Here is a 17,595-nt window from a genome sequence, read left to right as displayed (position 1 = left end):
TGATGTTAATATGATGAAAATCAATGTTTGATAAAGGCTACATAATAAAAAACATTCACATATAATATAATGGATCAATAAACTTACTTCAATTTCGTGAGATTGTTCAAGTAGATCAAGAGGAACAGGAAGAACTTAGTTAGGTTAGAGGGAGAGAGAGGGAGAAGCGGAGTTGTGTCAATGAAAAATTGAGATTACGATCTCAATAATTGACATCTTGCAATTTATATTAGATCCGAGTACAAAAGGTGGGTATTCAGATTCGATAAATCTGACCCGAATAACATTCCGATCTCGTCTCTAAATAGCTTAATATAATTTCCTGCCCAAATCACATTGAGCTTATACCACAACATGCCAAGTGTTCCAAATCATTTTCATTTATTATATTATATAGATATAGATTTGTTATTTGCATGTGGTGCCCAAATTCAGTTTTTTTAGTTTACGAGAATGGGGCTTTGTTCTTTTATTTTTTCTACTCAACGACAATCAACATTTTCATCACTCATCACTAATTCTGCTATCATCTCAATGGAAGTTGTGCGATGATCCTTTTCTTAAATTTGATGAACACACTCGATTAGGGCATATGCTGCTTGCGAGATGTTTAAAATATTTTAAACAATTTAATCAGAATATGTTTTGATATGTTACTCAGTGCATTTAGAGTGTATCACAATGTTAAAAAAATGTTTATGCATTAACAATACACTATTTTTGTTAAAGTAAGAGATTTGGAAAATCTTTGGTGTCCATTTTTTGGTATGAAAAATGATATGCGTAATCTGGATGGGCTTGTGATTTGGCATTCCATGAGATTCAAAAATCATGTATTTGGTTTATTGTTTGTATAAATTTTGTAAAAGAAATATATTTATAACATATATTTGTATATAGAATAAAAGAAAGAAAGACGATTTATAATGCAAAACAACTCAAGTGTATTTGTTTTCCCCATTTGTTTTTATTCTGATTATGCATGCCATTTATGTTAAAACGGCACGAGTGGCATATGGTTTAAGTTTTAATTAAATTCATGAATCAACACATCCTTTCCCTTGTTTATTCCAACGGAGATTCCATTTTTGTCTTATATAACTGATGGGAAACGATGCATCACTTCTACGCACAATATTTGAACCGACATGATATGGTTTGAAGAGGCACCACATCAATTTCACAACAAGCTGAAGAGGCACCATCCAAATATGATTTCAACCGACGTGACTTTTGTTTAAAAGGAGCATAAGGGTTGGTTAGGAAATTGTGTATATATAACTACGGAAGGATTGTCACTTTTTTTAAGGGATGCGATATATTTAAAATTAGTTTGATGGGTTATGACTTTTTCAAGGGTGTGATATATATAAAAGTTATGACTTTTTGTAAGGAGTAATATATTTAAAATTAGTTTGAAGGGTTGTGACTTTTTGAAGGGGTGTGATATATTTGAAAACCCTTCATCCAAACCATTTTGTCTTTATCCAAACCATTGTGTTTTATTTCTAAAATGATAAGGTGTGAGTAAAATGAACTAAAGGGTGTGACTTTTAAACAAATGGGACATAATCCAAGTTGCTAATTGTATAAGGGTATAATTTATTTTCTCTTAATCTGATTGCTAATAGGTATGATTGGATATCGTCACTGTAACACCCATGCTATTATTAAGCGGTTTTCGTTTAATATAATACAATTATAATATTAAATACGCATTTTATGTAAAAATGCGACCTATCAAAAACTTTGACAAGTTAACGTTCATACAAAATTAGAGTATTCAAAATATAGTATCAAATGTTTACAACTTTCATTTTTAAACTAAACAAAAGAAAGATATCGCGGAAGCTTCATTAAGGATGTGTTCGGTCCACTTCGTTGCTTGATCGGCATCCGGATGGTAACGACATTCACCTAATGTCAAAACCAACTTAAAAGTTAGTTTTGATAATCATAGAAACAAGAATAAACAAGTTCCAATGTCAATTAAACGAAATAAAAAAAAATAAAAATTCAGATCTAAGTCTCTCGCGCCACGCGAGAGATTTCTTTAATTCGTTCGCGAGCCGCGACAGGCACCGCGTGTCGCGCCAGCATTCACTCATCCCCTCGCGTGCCGCGGGGGAGTCTGTTTTCCAGCGGGTCCATTCTCTGGACCTGCATATTTGCCCAGCTCCATTTTTACAAAAATAACAAACTTCTAATTGCCATAACTTTTATCCACAAGTCCGTTTTGCGTGATTCTTTTTCCCACGCGTCCGTAATTAAATTACGGATCCGTTTATCACCTCGGTTTGTATAAAAATCTGAATTATAAGCTATTGGCTTATAAATCCTTTATATGATTATTCGACCCGTTTGACTATAACATCACGCACTTGTTTCTAGTTAATCATAACACATACACAAAGTATTTAACTCAAAATCTTTATTTCATATTTGTAACTTTTGTGAATTACGCAACCAATACCCAAGTTATGCGCGTAATTTGTTTTGACCCGTTTAGAGAATTTAAACTTTTAAGTTTAAATTTCGCTCATTCTTTTCACCCATCATTTTCCCAAATCCTTTATGTTGTAAACCAACTTTTGGTCAAATATCGTGTCAAAACTCGATGGTTAAGACCTCGAAATAATTTCTGCAAGTAGCGGAACTGTTGCTGTCAACAACTAATTTATTGACAAAACAGCCGCGAAAACCTCGTCATACAACTTTATAAAAATCTATAAAAATTACCGAACATCCTTTATGTTGTAAATCAACTTCTGGTCAAATATCGTGTCAAAACTCGATGGTTAAGACCTCGAAATAATTTCTGCAAGTAGCGGAACTGTTGCTGTCAACAACTAATTTATTGACAAAACAGCCGCGAAAACCTCGTCATACAACTTTATAAAAATCTATAAAAATTACCGAACATCCTTTATGTTGTAAATCAACTTCTGGTCAAATATCGTGTCAAAAATCGATGGTTAAGACCTCGAAATAATTTCTGCAAGTAGCGAAACTGTTGCTGTCAACAACTAATTTATTGACAAAACAGCCGCGAAAACCTCGTCATACAACTTATAAAAATCTATAAAAATTACCGAACATCCTTTATGTTGTAAATCAACTTCTGGTCAAATATCGTGTCAAAACTTGATGGTTAAGACCTCGAAATAATTTCTGCAAGTAGCGGAACTGTTGCTGTCAACAACTAATTTATTGACAAAACAGCCGCGAAAACCTCGTCATACAACTTTATAAAAATCTATAAAATTACCGAACATCCTTTATGTTGTAAATCAACTTCTGGTCAAATATCGTGTCAAAACTCAATGGTTTTCATCACTTTCACTTGTTCCGACTCATATTATTCACGTCGGAACATCAAAATTCAATTACGGATTTTTCTATATTCATTTTCAATTCACATACCAAGTATTCTATAAAATAAAAAGGGTGTAAGCAGTTACTTACTTCGTTTTCCTAGCCTTGCTCTTTTTCCGCGTACTCGATTCGTTTGACCCGCTTCTTTCCCAAGCCTCCACCTAGCTTGTGAAGTGTTAATCTATCATTATAATTCGCAAGACGGTTAGATTAGCCATTATCACATACGACTATTCCAACTTACGAATTTTTTATGTCGAAACCACTATTCGACTTCATCATTGGATAATTTTGGCTTTTAAAAGTCAATTACCCTTAATCGTTTGAAATGCATATTTGCGTTCAATATCTCATTTAGGCGATTTCATTAATTATTAAAGACACTTCATTTACTAGACGACATTTACGGGTTTTCTTCTCTAAATGAAACCCCTTTTTATCATGTTATTAGGCATTCCTACGGATGCCTAATCAAATCAAGTTCTACCTACAACCGAGTAGACGCGCGATTTCACTTAGGCATTTTGACAAACACCTAGTAGGCATAATTTTTTTACACATTTATAAACTAGTTATTTCTACCAAGTTTCACACTTTTTCCCAATTTTTATGTCTAATCAACATTTTAAATCCCAAATCTAACTTCAGGGAGTTCTATTAACACAATTTAACCATTATGATTCTAGGGTTCATCATGTTTCTACAAAACCCATTTAGCACATAATCGGGTAATCATGAATTCACTATTATGAGCATCAATTCAACAAGTAAATGACTAGGGTTTACTCCTAGACATAGAATCATTCCTAATTTCACCCAAACTTTGATCATGCAAGCTAAAATTTTGTTTATGATAATTCACCATGAATTCGAAACATCACCAAAAGATGGAATTCGACATACCTTGTGATTCTCTAACCCGAGTGATCACTAATCTTAGCTTGGTTTTCGATTTGGGACTGATTTGTCCTTCCAATTTCTTGATTTTTGGCTAGATAGGGTTTGAGCAAAGAGCCCCTGTTCGCCCCTTGTGTTGTCTGCGACCAAAACACTGTGTTTTGGGTTTTTGGTTTTAATTAATAAAAACTATTTTCTCTTTTACCCCTTTTAGTCCCTCAAGTTTCTAGAGTTAACAAAAGGATTATTAACTAAGTTTTCTTTATTGTTTTTAAGACACATATTTAACTAGATTGATATTCCTAGTTACTTTGTGGGTTCGGGGAAGTCATAACCCGTTTTATTTTTAAGTCCCGTTAACTCGGATATTTTTATATACTTCGTTTTCTCAAAGTATTCGTCCTCTTTCCAATTAATATTAGGTTTATTTAATTAAATTCCTAATATTTACCGGGTTAGTTTTTTTTTGTTTACCATTAACGGTATTTTACCCGTCGTTACCATTAACGTGGTTTGATTACCAAACCCGTTTTTGGGGTGTTACAAGTCTACCCCCCTTAAAGAGGTTTCGTCCCCGAAACCTTATTTACGTATTTCATTGGTTTAATCAAACGAACCAGGTTTCTTTTCCAACGCATCGGTTTATTTTGGTCAAAAGTTTTCATTTATATTGACACGTATGTCTATTATATGTAAGGCCTCGTGGGCCGTTACTTTCAGCTTGATTCCGTCATCTTCAGTGATTATTTATTTTGGCGGTTAAACTTGTTAGTCACTGGTTACATTATACCCCATCACCCCGGTTTACTATATCACCGACATCGGCCTGTTGCGTGTTTATGATTTTATATCTTGTAACTCACGTTATATTCTATGTCACTTTTGTGACCGTGATCACATCACGTCATGTTTAAGTCTATTTCGACTTTTCATTTTTTTTTGAAATTCTTTCTTTCGAATGTATCGTTTTACACCTATCGGTGTTAAGACCTATATCCTTTAATATTAACCTTTTCCTAATTTCTCTCATAATACCTATATTTGTTAAAACGTCATTTCTTACTAAAACTAAATTTTAGTTTAACGTTTTCTCTTCACCTTGTTTTATATCCTTTTATTACTTCTAGGGATTTTAAGTCCGAGGATTTATTCTTTTCCGATATTATTTAATTCGTGGAGTTAAAATTAGTTCCCACACTTAACTCAACTGACCCTTAGGTTCTTTTACTTAGCCTCGTAGGCTATTTCTTTAGATTTTTCACCTTTTTAAGGTGAGATGTTAGCAGTTCGTTTCTTTCTACTTATGACCCAAGAGTCTTCTTGGTCCCGTAGACCTTAACACTACGTTTAATCCCATAGGTTATGATGATCCCGTTGATCATCTTTTATTCGTATTTATATTCAAATGTACATATACTTATATAGCTTCAAGGCATCCCTTGTTATGTTTGGAATCATTTGTTTCCGCTTTTCGAACTTTAGTTGGCCTTGACCGTAGTCTAAGGCTTCATTCATTTACTTCCGGACTAACCTTTCGACCTATGACTTCTGAGTTGCTTACGCGTCAGTTTGTTCTACGCTCACCGTTTTTCCCCAGTTCATAATTTTATTTCTTTTAAACTCATTACATAGGTTCATTAATATTTCACGCTTTTATTTATTCGATTCGCGCTTACTTACTTTAGCAAGCGTCATCATATATTTAATTCGTTTGACTTGTTCGTATGGAATTTCATTGCTTATAAATGCCAAATTTCATTCTTTATTCAACCCGTTCAACTTTAAAATAGTTGAACGTAATTTATCAAAATTTCTATTTACAGCCTCTTATCGTCTTTTAGTCATGACCCGAAACCCGAGTCTTTTGACTTTCCATCCGCGTTCCCGTCTCTCAGTCTACGCATGCGTTTAATTTCTCACCCATCAACCGGGTGTTTTACCGAAATCGTTATCATTGCAACCCTTCTGGTATGCATTAAGACTTCGTTTCAGTTTACTTGGTCGTCTTAGCGAAATCCGTCGCTTTTATTCGACCATGTCTTTTATTCTTTACGTGACCACCATTGGCGGCCTTATTAATTATGAGTGACAATTATCATCGTTATCCTTGCTTTACTACGACTAAAGTTAACAACCTTGATTATCTTTTCGTGTGGGCAATACCTTTGTTTTTATGACCCGACGGATCATCTATACTTTGGTTTTACTTGCCCATTTTGTCAACCATGGCTCTTTCGTCCAAAATGACTTATTTTTATAAATTTTCCTTAGGTCATTTATTTATAACATCATTTACATTGATCTTTGTCCCTTCTCTTGGGCACATTATTCTAATGTAATACGCTTCCGTCACCCGGCTGTGCGTTTACATTATTATCAAGTATTTTGTTCATTTGTTTCATTTGGGTACTTTTTAATTTTCCCATTCACCCCGTCCTTACTACATCAGATGTAAGTATGTCCATCATAAAAGTTCATGGTACCATGTGTTCACTACTTACTTGGCCAGAGTAAGTGATCAACACCCGATATACATAACCTTTTATAATTTTCATATTACACCCCATGTAAGTAACGCCTCTATTTAGCTTTCTTGGGAAAATATCCTGGATAGGTATTTTATTCAGGTTTTCCAAGCTCTTAATTTACATATGCAGCAATCATCCTCTACATGTTTGTTGCATATTGCTATTTGTGCAAATAAATCTAAAATGTGCACCTGGTAATGCTTGCCCTAACGGGCTTCTCTTTCCGTTAACCATGTCCGCGAACGCTACGCGATTTAAGTCCTTGATGAATATGCTCTGCTTGTCATACCTCGGACTGTTCCTCTATCATATCCGTAATTTGTTCGACCCTCGTCATCTTCAAATGCGAGAGTCCTTCAATTAAAACATTCACAAAAGTTAGTGATGTCGACATCAATAATCGCCCGTATTATAGTACAAAGCTTTTCCACTATACGTGTCAACACACGTAATTTCGTTGACTATGTCTATTCTTTACCGATTTGATTGGTGTAACGTGCATTACACGATAACTCTATGTGTTGTTCACAACACTTTAATCATACTAAACCTTTAAAATACATGTATTTACCGGATTTGCGACCAAGCCTCGAACCGAACACACTTTACTCTTTAACCGTGAGCTCTGATTACCAACCTGTAACACCCATGCTATTATTAAGCGGTTTTCGTTTAATATAATACAATTATAATATTAAATACGCATTTTATGTAAAAATGCGACCTATCAAAAACTTTGACAAGTTAACGTTCATACAAAATTAGAGTATTCAAAATATAGTATCAAATGTTTACAACTTTCATTTTTAAACTAAACAAAAGAAAGATATCGCGGAAGCTTCATTAAGGATGTGTTCGGTCCACTTCGTTGCTTGATCGGCATCCGGATGGTAACGACATTCACCTAATGTCAAAACCAACTTAAAAGTTAGTTTTGATAATCATAGAAACAAGAATAAACAAGTTCCAATGTCAATTAAACGAAATAAAAAAAAATAAAAATTCAGATCTAAGTCTCTCGCGCCACGCGAGAGATTTCTTTAATTCGTTCGCGAGCCGCGACAGGCACCGCGTGTCGCGCCAGCATTCACTCATCCCCTCGCGTGCCGCGGGGGAGTCTGTTTTCCAGCGGGTCCATTCTCTGGACCTGCATATTTGCCCAGCTCCATTTTTACAAAAATAACAAACTTCTAATTGCCATAACTTTTATCCACAAGTCCGTTTTGCGTGATTCTTTTTCCCACGCGTCCGTAATTAAATTACGGATCCGTTTATCACCTCGGTTTGCATAAAAATCTGAATTATAAGCTATTGGCTTATAAATCCTTTATATGATTATTCGACCCGTTTGACTATAACATCACGCACTTGTTTCTAGTTAATCATAACACATACACAAAGTATTTAACTCAAAATCTTTATTTCATATTTGTAACTTTTGTGAATTACGCAACCAATACCCAAGTTATGCGCGTAATTTGTTTTGACCCGTTTAGAGAATTTAAACTTTTAAGTTTAAATTTCGCTCATTCTTTTCACCCATCATTTTCCCAAATCCTTTATGTTGTAAACCAACTTTTGGTCAAATATCGTGTCAAAACTCGATGGTTAAGACCTCGAAATAATTTCTGCAAGTAGCGGAACTGTTGCTGTCAACAACTAATTTATTGACAAAACAGCCGCGAAAACCTCGTCATACAACTTTATAAAAATCTATAAAAATTACCGAACATCCTTTATGTTGTAAATCAACTTCTGGTCAAATATCGTGTCAAAACTCGATGGTTAAGACCTCGAAATAATTTCTGCAAGTAGCGGAACTGTTGCTGTCAACAACTAATTTATTGACAAAACAGCCGCGAAAACCTCGTCATACAACTTTATAAAAATCTATAAAAATTACCGAACATCCTTTATGTTGTAAATCAACTTCTGGTCAAATATCGTGTCAAAAATCGATGGTTAAGACCTCGAAATAATTTCTGCAAGTAGCGGAACTGTTGCTGTCAACAACTAATTTATTGACAAAACAGCCGCGAAAACCTCGTCATACAACTTATAAAAATCTATAAAAATTACCGAACATCCTTTATGTTGTAAATCAACTTCTGGTCAAATATCGTGTCAAAACTTGATGGTTAAGACCTCGAAATAATTTCTGCAAGTAGCGGAACTGTTGCTGTCAACAACTAATTTATTGACAAAACAGCCGCGAAAACCTCGTCATACAACTTTATAAAAATCTATAAAAATTACCGAACATCCTTTATGTTGTAAATCAACTTCTGGTCAAATATCGTGTCAAAACTCAATGGTTTTCATCACTTTCACTTGTTCCGACTCATATTATTCACGTCGGAACATCAAAATTCAATTACGGATTTTTCTATATTCATTTTCAATTCACATACCAAGTATTCTATAAAATAAAAAGGGTGTAAGCAGTTACTTACTTCGTTTTCCTAGCCTTGCTCTATTTCCGCGTACTCGATTCGTTTGACCCGCTTCTTTCCCAAGCCTCCACCTAGCTTGTGAAGTGTTAATCTATCATTATAATTCGCAAGACGGTTAGATTAGCCATTATCACATACGACTATTCCAACTTACGAATTTTTTATGTCGAAACCACTATTCGACTTCATCATTGGATAATTTTGGCTTTTAAAAGTCAATTACCCTTAATCGTTTGAAATGCATATTTGCGTTCAATATCTCATTTAGGCGATTTCATTAATTATTAAAGACACTTCATTTACTAGACGACATTTACGGGTTTTCTTCTCTAAATGAAACCCCTTTTTATCATGTTATTAGGCATTCCTACGGATGCCTAATCAAATCAAGTTCTACCTACAACCGAGTAGACGCGCGATTTCACTTAGGCATTTTGACAAACACCTAGTAGGCATAATTTTTTTACACATTTATAAACTAGTTATTTCTACCAAGTTTCACACTTTTTCCCAATTTTTATGTCTAATCAACATTTTAAATCCCAAATCTAACTTCAGGGAGTTCTATTAACACAATTTAACCATTATGATTCTAGGGTTCATCATGTTTCTACAAAACCCATTTAGCACATAATCGGGTAATCATGAATTCACTATTATGAGCATCAATTCAACAAGTAAATGACTAGGGTTTACTCCTAGACATAGAATCATTCCTAATTTCACCCAAACTTTGATCATGCAAGCTAAAATTTTGTTTATGATAATTCACCATGAATTCGAAACATCACCAAAAGATGGATTCGACATACCTTGTGATTCTCTAACCCCGAGTGATCACTAATCTTAGCTTGGTTTTCGATTTGGGACTGATTTGTCCTTCCAATTTCTTGATTTTTGGCTAGATAGGGTTTGAGCAAAGAGCCCCTGTTCGCCCCTTGTGTTGTCTGCGACCAAAACACTGTGTTTTGGGTTTTTGGTTTTAATTAATAAAAACTATTTTCTCTTTTACCCCTTTTAGTCCCTCAAGTTTCTAGAGTTAACAAAAGGATTATTAACTAAGTTTTCTTTATTGTTTTTAAGACACATATTTAACTAGATTGATATTCCTAGTTACTTTGTGGGTTCGGGGAAGTCATAACCCGTTTTATTTTTAAGTCCCGTTAACTCGGATATTTTTATATACTTCGTTTTCTCAAAGTATTCGTCCTCTTTCCAATTAATATTAGGTTTATTTAATTAAATTCCTAATATTTACCGGGTTAGTTTTTTTTTGTTTACCATTAACGGTATTTTACCCGTCGTTACCATTAACGTGGTTTGATTACCAAACCCGTTTTTGGGGTGTTACAGTCACCCCTAATGGCGTGGTGGTCAGGGAGTTAGATTTAGGATTTAGAATTAGTTGAGGTCTCGGGTTCGATCTTTACAGGTGTGTAACTTGGCCATTTAAAAAAAAGTAAGATTAGATTTTTGGATGTTTATGTAACTAAATTTTATTCAAACTAAAGGTGTAGGGCATGTTGTGTTACACCCCTTTCTAAGACGGAAGCACGAGGTGTGATCTGAAAGGTTCTCATTGCATACAAATAGTAAACATACTACATGATGGTAAAATAACTCCATATTCCCTTTGATAGTTCATCAACCAAATCAAAAGTTAAGCTTAAGTTTACAACATGACATAAGATAATTGTTTGAAAAAGTCTACAACACCATTTCAAAAACAAATATCAAGGTTTTGTTCATTATATCTCCGTAGAAGGCGGGATATAACAAACAAATCCTACAAAAAGTGGCAACAGAGCATCGACACATAAATTCTTGAAAACAAAACGACCATCTTGAGTAAGGAGACCGCACATACATCCACTTAGTTACCTGAAATACATGTAAGTTTTGAAAATCGTCAACATAAGTTGGTGTGAATTCATGCAGTTTTCGTATAGATTGTTTGTATACTTGTATGAAAACATGATATGTACTTTGTAAAACGTATCTGTAAACTGTGCTCTGTAAATGTAAGGAATACGAGATCGCTAATGTTTCGCGAGGACATTAGCATATGTCATGACATAGGAAGCATCCAAACCATAGGCATTTTTCTGTCGATTTACGACTCGATGCACAAAAGCACTCTAGGTAAAATGTGGCCAAGAGTGTGGCTGCCTGAAACCCATTAGATCTAACCTTTTGTTCCGCAGTCGAGGTATATAGTTGATTAATGGTGCTTAAGTCTCACCCTATTCGTCACATGATCTATGCGTCATTCCTTAGTTTTGTTTCTACATATCACAGTACATGTATTTTTCCCAAGTTTAGAAAACATAAAAAGGTTTAAAAGTGGGGACATGAACTCACTGTTTGTGTATCTTGCGTCGTAAACTTCACGTTAGTCATTAGACTTGTGACACACGAAGTTCAAGTCACCATCTTAAGTTAAGTATTTGTTTTGTGTATGTTCATCGTTTGTGAGGTTCGTGCCCTTGTTTGTCGGGTCTCGCCCATTCGTCGTGTTCTTTGTATTTTGAATTTGTATTGTTCTCTTGTAAATATATATTTTACTTCCAAAAAATGTATATTTGTTTTTGTGATATGTGAAGGTCATTAAGTGTTAAAAATAAACTATATTTTTAATTTATCCAAAATATGTTACTTATATTATTTTTCAAAAATAAACATAAGTATTTTGTTAAATAATATTTCCAATATTATTTTTGTGCAAGTATACTTAGGAAAGTATACTTGTATCTTTATGTAAATACTTGTGTATTTTACATTATTTGCCAAAAATCAATACTTTGATTTTTAATACTTTCCGGAATTATATTCCTTAAAAATAACATATTTTTAAGACTTGTGTGAAATATATATATTTTGTTATTTTCCGATTTTTTGCATAATTTCCATTACTTGGTAATAGTTATATATATTTGTCCAAATATATATTTAAGTCCAATATTGTCCAAGTCCAAGATTTGTTAAGGAATATATTTATATAAATATATTTTTTTTGTATTTATCCATATACCCTTTCATAGGTTATTTTGTATGATTATTCTTAGGCATTTGTTATGTATTTTTATGTGTATTTTGTTGGTGATACTCCTTGGGAGTATTTAGTGTATTTTCATGTTCATAATACACTACTACATATAATACACATAATATACACTTAGCACAAAATTTGGTGATCACTAAATATATATATCTTCCCTAAAAATATACATACTTACTATTGATTTTAACTTGAAGAAATCCTTATTTCTTAGCTTGTAATTTTCTACAAAAATTAGGAAACCTTGATAAATATTTTTAGGTGAATTTTTAGGGAGTAAGTTTCACCAAAACTTATATTTTTCTAAGTGTCAAAATTTTATAAAAATTTTGACATAGTTTCCCCTAAGAATGGAGGTTTCCCATATTTTCAAAACATGTGTTTATTTTCTTTTCATCATAAAAATCAATTTCCAATCAAGATCACAAGTTACATATACTAATTCATCATGTAAAACCTTATGATGAACTTGATTTTTGTTAAAAATGTGTAGTCTTTTGGATCTACACTTTACATACACCATTCTTCCAAAAACAAGGGTCATGAAGACTTTTCTCATGAACTTTTTATGAAGTTTAGTTTCATAAGTTGATTATCCATAAACTTTATCACTTCAAGATTACAAGAATCATACTTTAAAACTATTTTTCAAGTTCATATAAAGACTTTTCAAGTTCATCTTCAAGTTTAACCATGGATCTTTCAAGATCCATGCTTAAACTTGTTAGATCTAAGCTTCTAACAAGCTTTAACATGATGGATCTAAACATAAACACAATATTAACAACAACAACAACAACTTCATAACATACATCAAACATCACTAAAAACAATTGTTTTTCTTTAGGTTATGTTAGATCTTCATATCTTCATCATTTAAAGTTTAGTTTCTTAGATGGTGTATCTTGTACATAACACTAACATGAAGTAAAATAGAGTTTAGCATGCTTACTACTAGCTCTAGTGGCTAGGGAAGTGGCACAAACAAGATGAAGATGGAGATATAAGAAAATGAGAGGTTAAAAGCTCCTCCAAGTGGTCCTTTAGCTTCCTTTGCTTCAAGCCTTCTTAGATCACCTTCTTGCACCTTGATATAACCTTGGATTGCTTGTAAGATGATTGAAAATGGTGGATGTGTGGGTGGCTATGTATGGCCGAGAGGAAGAAGAAGAGAGGAGGAAAAGATGGTGTTTGAAAGTTGAGAAGATGATAATGTTTCTTAACACCTTAGGTCATGTTCTTATTTCCACAACACTTGGTTACCCATAGGTTCTAATGTTTAATAACTCCCCAACATTAGAAATATTAAATTCAAAAGGTTGTGGGGCCCTTGGGGCCGAGGTTTATGTTTAAATTAAGTGTGTTTATGTGTTTTTTTTATTATTAAGGCTTTTTATCACCAATACTAGCTTTATATCAGGAAAACAATGCTTCTAGTCTAGTTTTGATGTTTTGGGTAGTGTCAGGTTATTCGTTCAGTTACCGGTTCGTTAAAGTGCTAAATTGCGCAGTTTTACTAGGAATGAAGCACCTTTTGTGACAGTTTTCATTCCCAACACTTTACAAGTTATTATGGACACTAAAACATAAATTCTGCATGTTATTTCTTGGTTAAATGCTATTTTTGCTGTTTTTCTTTAGAAATCTGCATTTATAGTGCATTACGGGTACTTTTTAGTGTCTGTTTTAGTTTCCGGAAAGTGTTTATGTTAACCCTTGTTCCTACACTTGGGTTTTAATGTGTTTTTGATGCTGGACCTACATCTAGGCCCTAAATCTATTGTCTGATTGTGTTCTGCAGTCATGCTGCCGCAAGTTGTCTTACCGGTGAGTTTACTAGTCTTTCTGACGCAACGCTTAATGTAATGCACAATGCGATATTTGAAGTATAAAACATGCATGAATTCATATGTAAAGCAAGTAAGCACATAATGTTAACATCTAAGCACATAATTGCAGGAAATAATTGTTGGTTCATGCTTTCAAACCCATAAAAAACAGAAGATACGGAAAGCCAAAACAGGTTCAGAACAGTTGATCTTCATAAGCAGTGCTTGAACAAGATTCTCCCCTTGACAGTGGTTTACTAACACCTGATAGACTACAAGCACTGATCTGCACAACAACTATTAACCAAAGCACTGATGAAGTTTAAAGTACTAAAGCTCTATCTACTGATGTCCTCCAAGTACCGGTGAAGGCCAAAGTGCTGTCCATTACAAGAACTGATCACTCAATGAAGAAAGCACTGCTGCTCATCATCAGTGCTTAGACTACAACAGTGGAACGAGAATCAGTGGTTTATATAATCAGTATCTATGTAATCAGTATTTATGTAATCAATGGTTGTACTTAGAGTTTGTTAGGAGGTTAGATGTCACTTTCATGGTGACATCAGCAAAGATGCTCAGTGGTTTGGGCTGTAATATAAATAGAACAGTACTCTGTACTGTTATGTCAGCTCTTCCTTCCTAAGTCATTATGTACGAACAAATCACTGAGCTCAGGCTGATGGGGAGTCTTGTGCATGCATGCAAGTCGTAATTGATTATTGTAATTAGATACAATCATTCGATTCAATGGAAAACATGTTTTCTTAAACTTTTCTTCCTTGATTGTGTTTACAAAGTTTGATTATTATTTCCGCTGCAATTACTACATATTTTTTCTTTCATTTTACATCAATTAATTCAAACAAACACAATCTAAAGAAACTCAGATCCTAACAATTGGTATCAGAGCTTTGGACAGTCAAATTTGAACTAACAGTCATTTTGACGTAAAAGTTCAGCTCAAATTCATTGATACTTTTAGTTGTTCGTATTTAGTTGAAAAACAAAGTAAGGTATAATCACGTATAAAAGTTGATTATTCAAGTACAGTAAAACAACCAGATGACGTCACAATCACAAGACACTCACAGCACCGGGACACTTTTCAAACCACCGATGCTTGTCAGATCCGAGTACAATATCTGTGAACGTCGGATGAGTCATGTCCTGGCACAACAAAATACCGGCTGTTGGAAGTCAGTCATCTATGGACAACATGTTTCACAGGTGCCTAGTACTGAAGATCACAAAGGCTTTGTGCCTAAAAGCCCTGAAAACTATTCTGAACAAGATTTTCAAAAATTTGAACTAGATGCAAAGGCTTTTAGCATAGTAGCCTCAGCTCTTCCTAATGACATTTATGCTGGACTATTACACTGTAACAGTGCCAAAGAGCTATGGGATGCCTTAAAGGAACAGTTCGGTGGTACAGAAGAGGTGATAGAAAATAACAGGGAAGTGTTGAATCAACAGTATGAAACATTTTGCCATGTAAAAGGAGAATCACTAACACAGCAATTTGAACGTTTTAGTTGTCTCATTAGTGAATTGAAACTTGTTAAGGTTGAATTTGCAAAATCAACTCTAAATAGTAGGTTTCTAAGGTCACTTCCTGAAAAATGGGACACAATTGCTTTGTAACCAGAAATGCAGTTGGGTTCAAAGAATTAAGTCTGACTCAACTTCATGGTCGACTCCTCACTTATGAGAGAGAGTTGAACCAGAAAAAGAAGTTACAAGAGTCTGAGAAGGTTGCTGATGACTATACATTTGGTAGCACAACACTTCTTGGTCAAGAGGATTCTGGTAGTAGTAAGGATTAGAGTTATGATCATTATATTGACATAACTGCTGGTGAAGCTTTCAATAACTCTGATTCTTACTCAACTAACTATGCTTTCACAGCTAGTAGTGAAAACCAAAGTTCAGATAACTTATCCTTTGAACTCAATGATTTCCAGCACTTTGATCCAACTGATCTGGAGGAAATGGATATTTTGCATTAACTTGCACTGCTAAGTGTTAGAACCAGCAAGTTTTATAAGAGAACAGGGAGAAAATTTCTAGGGTTACATGGGAACTTGAAAGTAGGGTTGGATAAATCAAAGATAAAATGCTACAAGTGTAATAGGTTAGGTCATTTTGCTAGAGAGTGTAGGAGTCAAAACAATGGTCCAATCATCACACATCCTAGTCCTAGACCTCAAAATAACCAAAACACTGTGCATTATTCCCAATATGCCCCTACTGCTCATGTAAACACTACTCATTATGCACACCATGTAACACCTGTTCCTGTGCACTATGTCCAAACCCCTGTTCCACAGATACAGTATGTCCAGGCCCCAGCTCCTCAGGTTCAGGTGCAACAAGCTGCACCTCAGCAAGCTACCCAAACATCTGTTCAAGCAGATCAGCAAAGCTTCTTTACCCAAGGCTTTGTTGATTGGAGTAGCTTGCCTGAAGATGTATCTGATGAAAACTTTGCTCTATATGCTAAGAATGATGTTTCTAGTGATGAATTCTGTTTTGCAGCATTAGAGTCTATTCCAGAAGGGCTGGAAATTGAAGAAGGGGGATCCAGTGTTGAAACAGTGGATGCAATTGCTGAAGCAATGGTTACTGCTGTTGTTGGTGAACACCTGTTGAAAGACAAACCTAAACCACTGATGGAGCCATTGTCTGACCCATGGTCTGTTGAAGAAGAGGAGAAGAAGTCCAAAGAAAGTGAGAGTGTCTGTGACTGTGCCATGATGGCTGCAGCAAAGGTATTACCTCAGGTCCTCAAAAACCTATGTTCAGACAAATGCATCATAGCATTTGCTAATGTTAAAGAGGTGCATGAAAACCTTAGAGACAAAATCTTAAAGGATGAAATACAATTTGAAAAATCTGCTAAAGAACTGAAAATCAAATTATCTGAAAAGGAAAATGAAATTTGCAGCCTCAAGCATGAGCATAGCATAACCAAGGACCAACTCCAGGCCATGATAGAGAAATATCAAACATGTAAAAAGGAGTTGGAATCCACCCAAATCACATGTGAAAAATGGGTGGAATCCTGCAAAGGTTATGAAGTTATGCTTGAGAACAGATCAAAAGCAATGTAAAATTTGGCATAGGTTTTAGGAAAAATGACTAAGTTGAAAACACTGTTGCAAATGAGTCTGTTCAAAACACTGTTGAGATAATACCAACAAACAAAGATGGTCAAGAAATAAAAATAACTGATAAAAATGGTAACAAAATTACTCTTGAAAAACCAGAGGGTCCTCAACCTCTGAGGAAATTGAGAAATACCAATTTAAACCCACTTGGTCAGATGAGTATGACATCCTTGAGAATTTCAAACCAATGGATTTTTCCACAGTGGATGGTGTGAAAGCACCAAAGGCCAAGGTAATTCCTCTTAAGGACATCCCAACAGTGGTTCAAAACTCTGTTGCAAAGGA

The 17,595-nt window shown here is 34.5% G+C and overlaps 1 long non-coding RNA gene across 1 annotated transcript; it reads right to left on the bottom strand.

Moving 5' to 3' along the window:
* Positions 1 to 1,702: 1,702 nt before the first annotated feature.
* Positions 1,703 to 10,572, bottom strand: LOC110922503. The gene is made up of 6 exons (XR_002583210.2): positions 10,066 to 10,572; positions 9,254 to 9,344; positions 6,992 to 7,154; positions 4,279 to 4,412; positions 3,466 to 3,556; positions 1,703 to 1,917 (listed from the first exon to the last, which is right to left on the bottom strand). It is a non-coding gene; the product is annotated as an uncharacterized LOC110922503 (long non-coding RNA).
* Between the last annotated feature and the right edge of the window lie 7,023 nt (positions 10,573 to 17,595).

This window comes from Helianthus annuus, chromosome 17, assembly GCF_002127325.2.
Source record: "Helianthus annuus cultivar XRQ/B chromosome 17, HanXRQr2.0-SUNRISE, whole genome shotgun sequence".
Taxonomy (NCBI): Eukaryota; Viridiplantae; Streptophyta; class Magnoliopsida; order Asterales; family Asteraceae; genus Helianthus; species Helianthus annuus.
The sequence above is the reverse complement of the archived record's forward strand: the minus strand, read 5'-3'. Positions and strand labels throughout refer to the sequence as shown.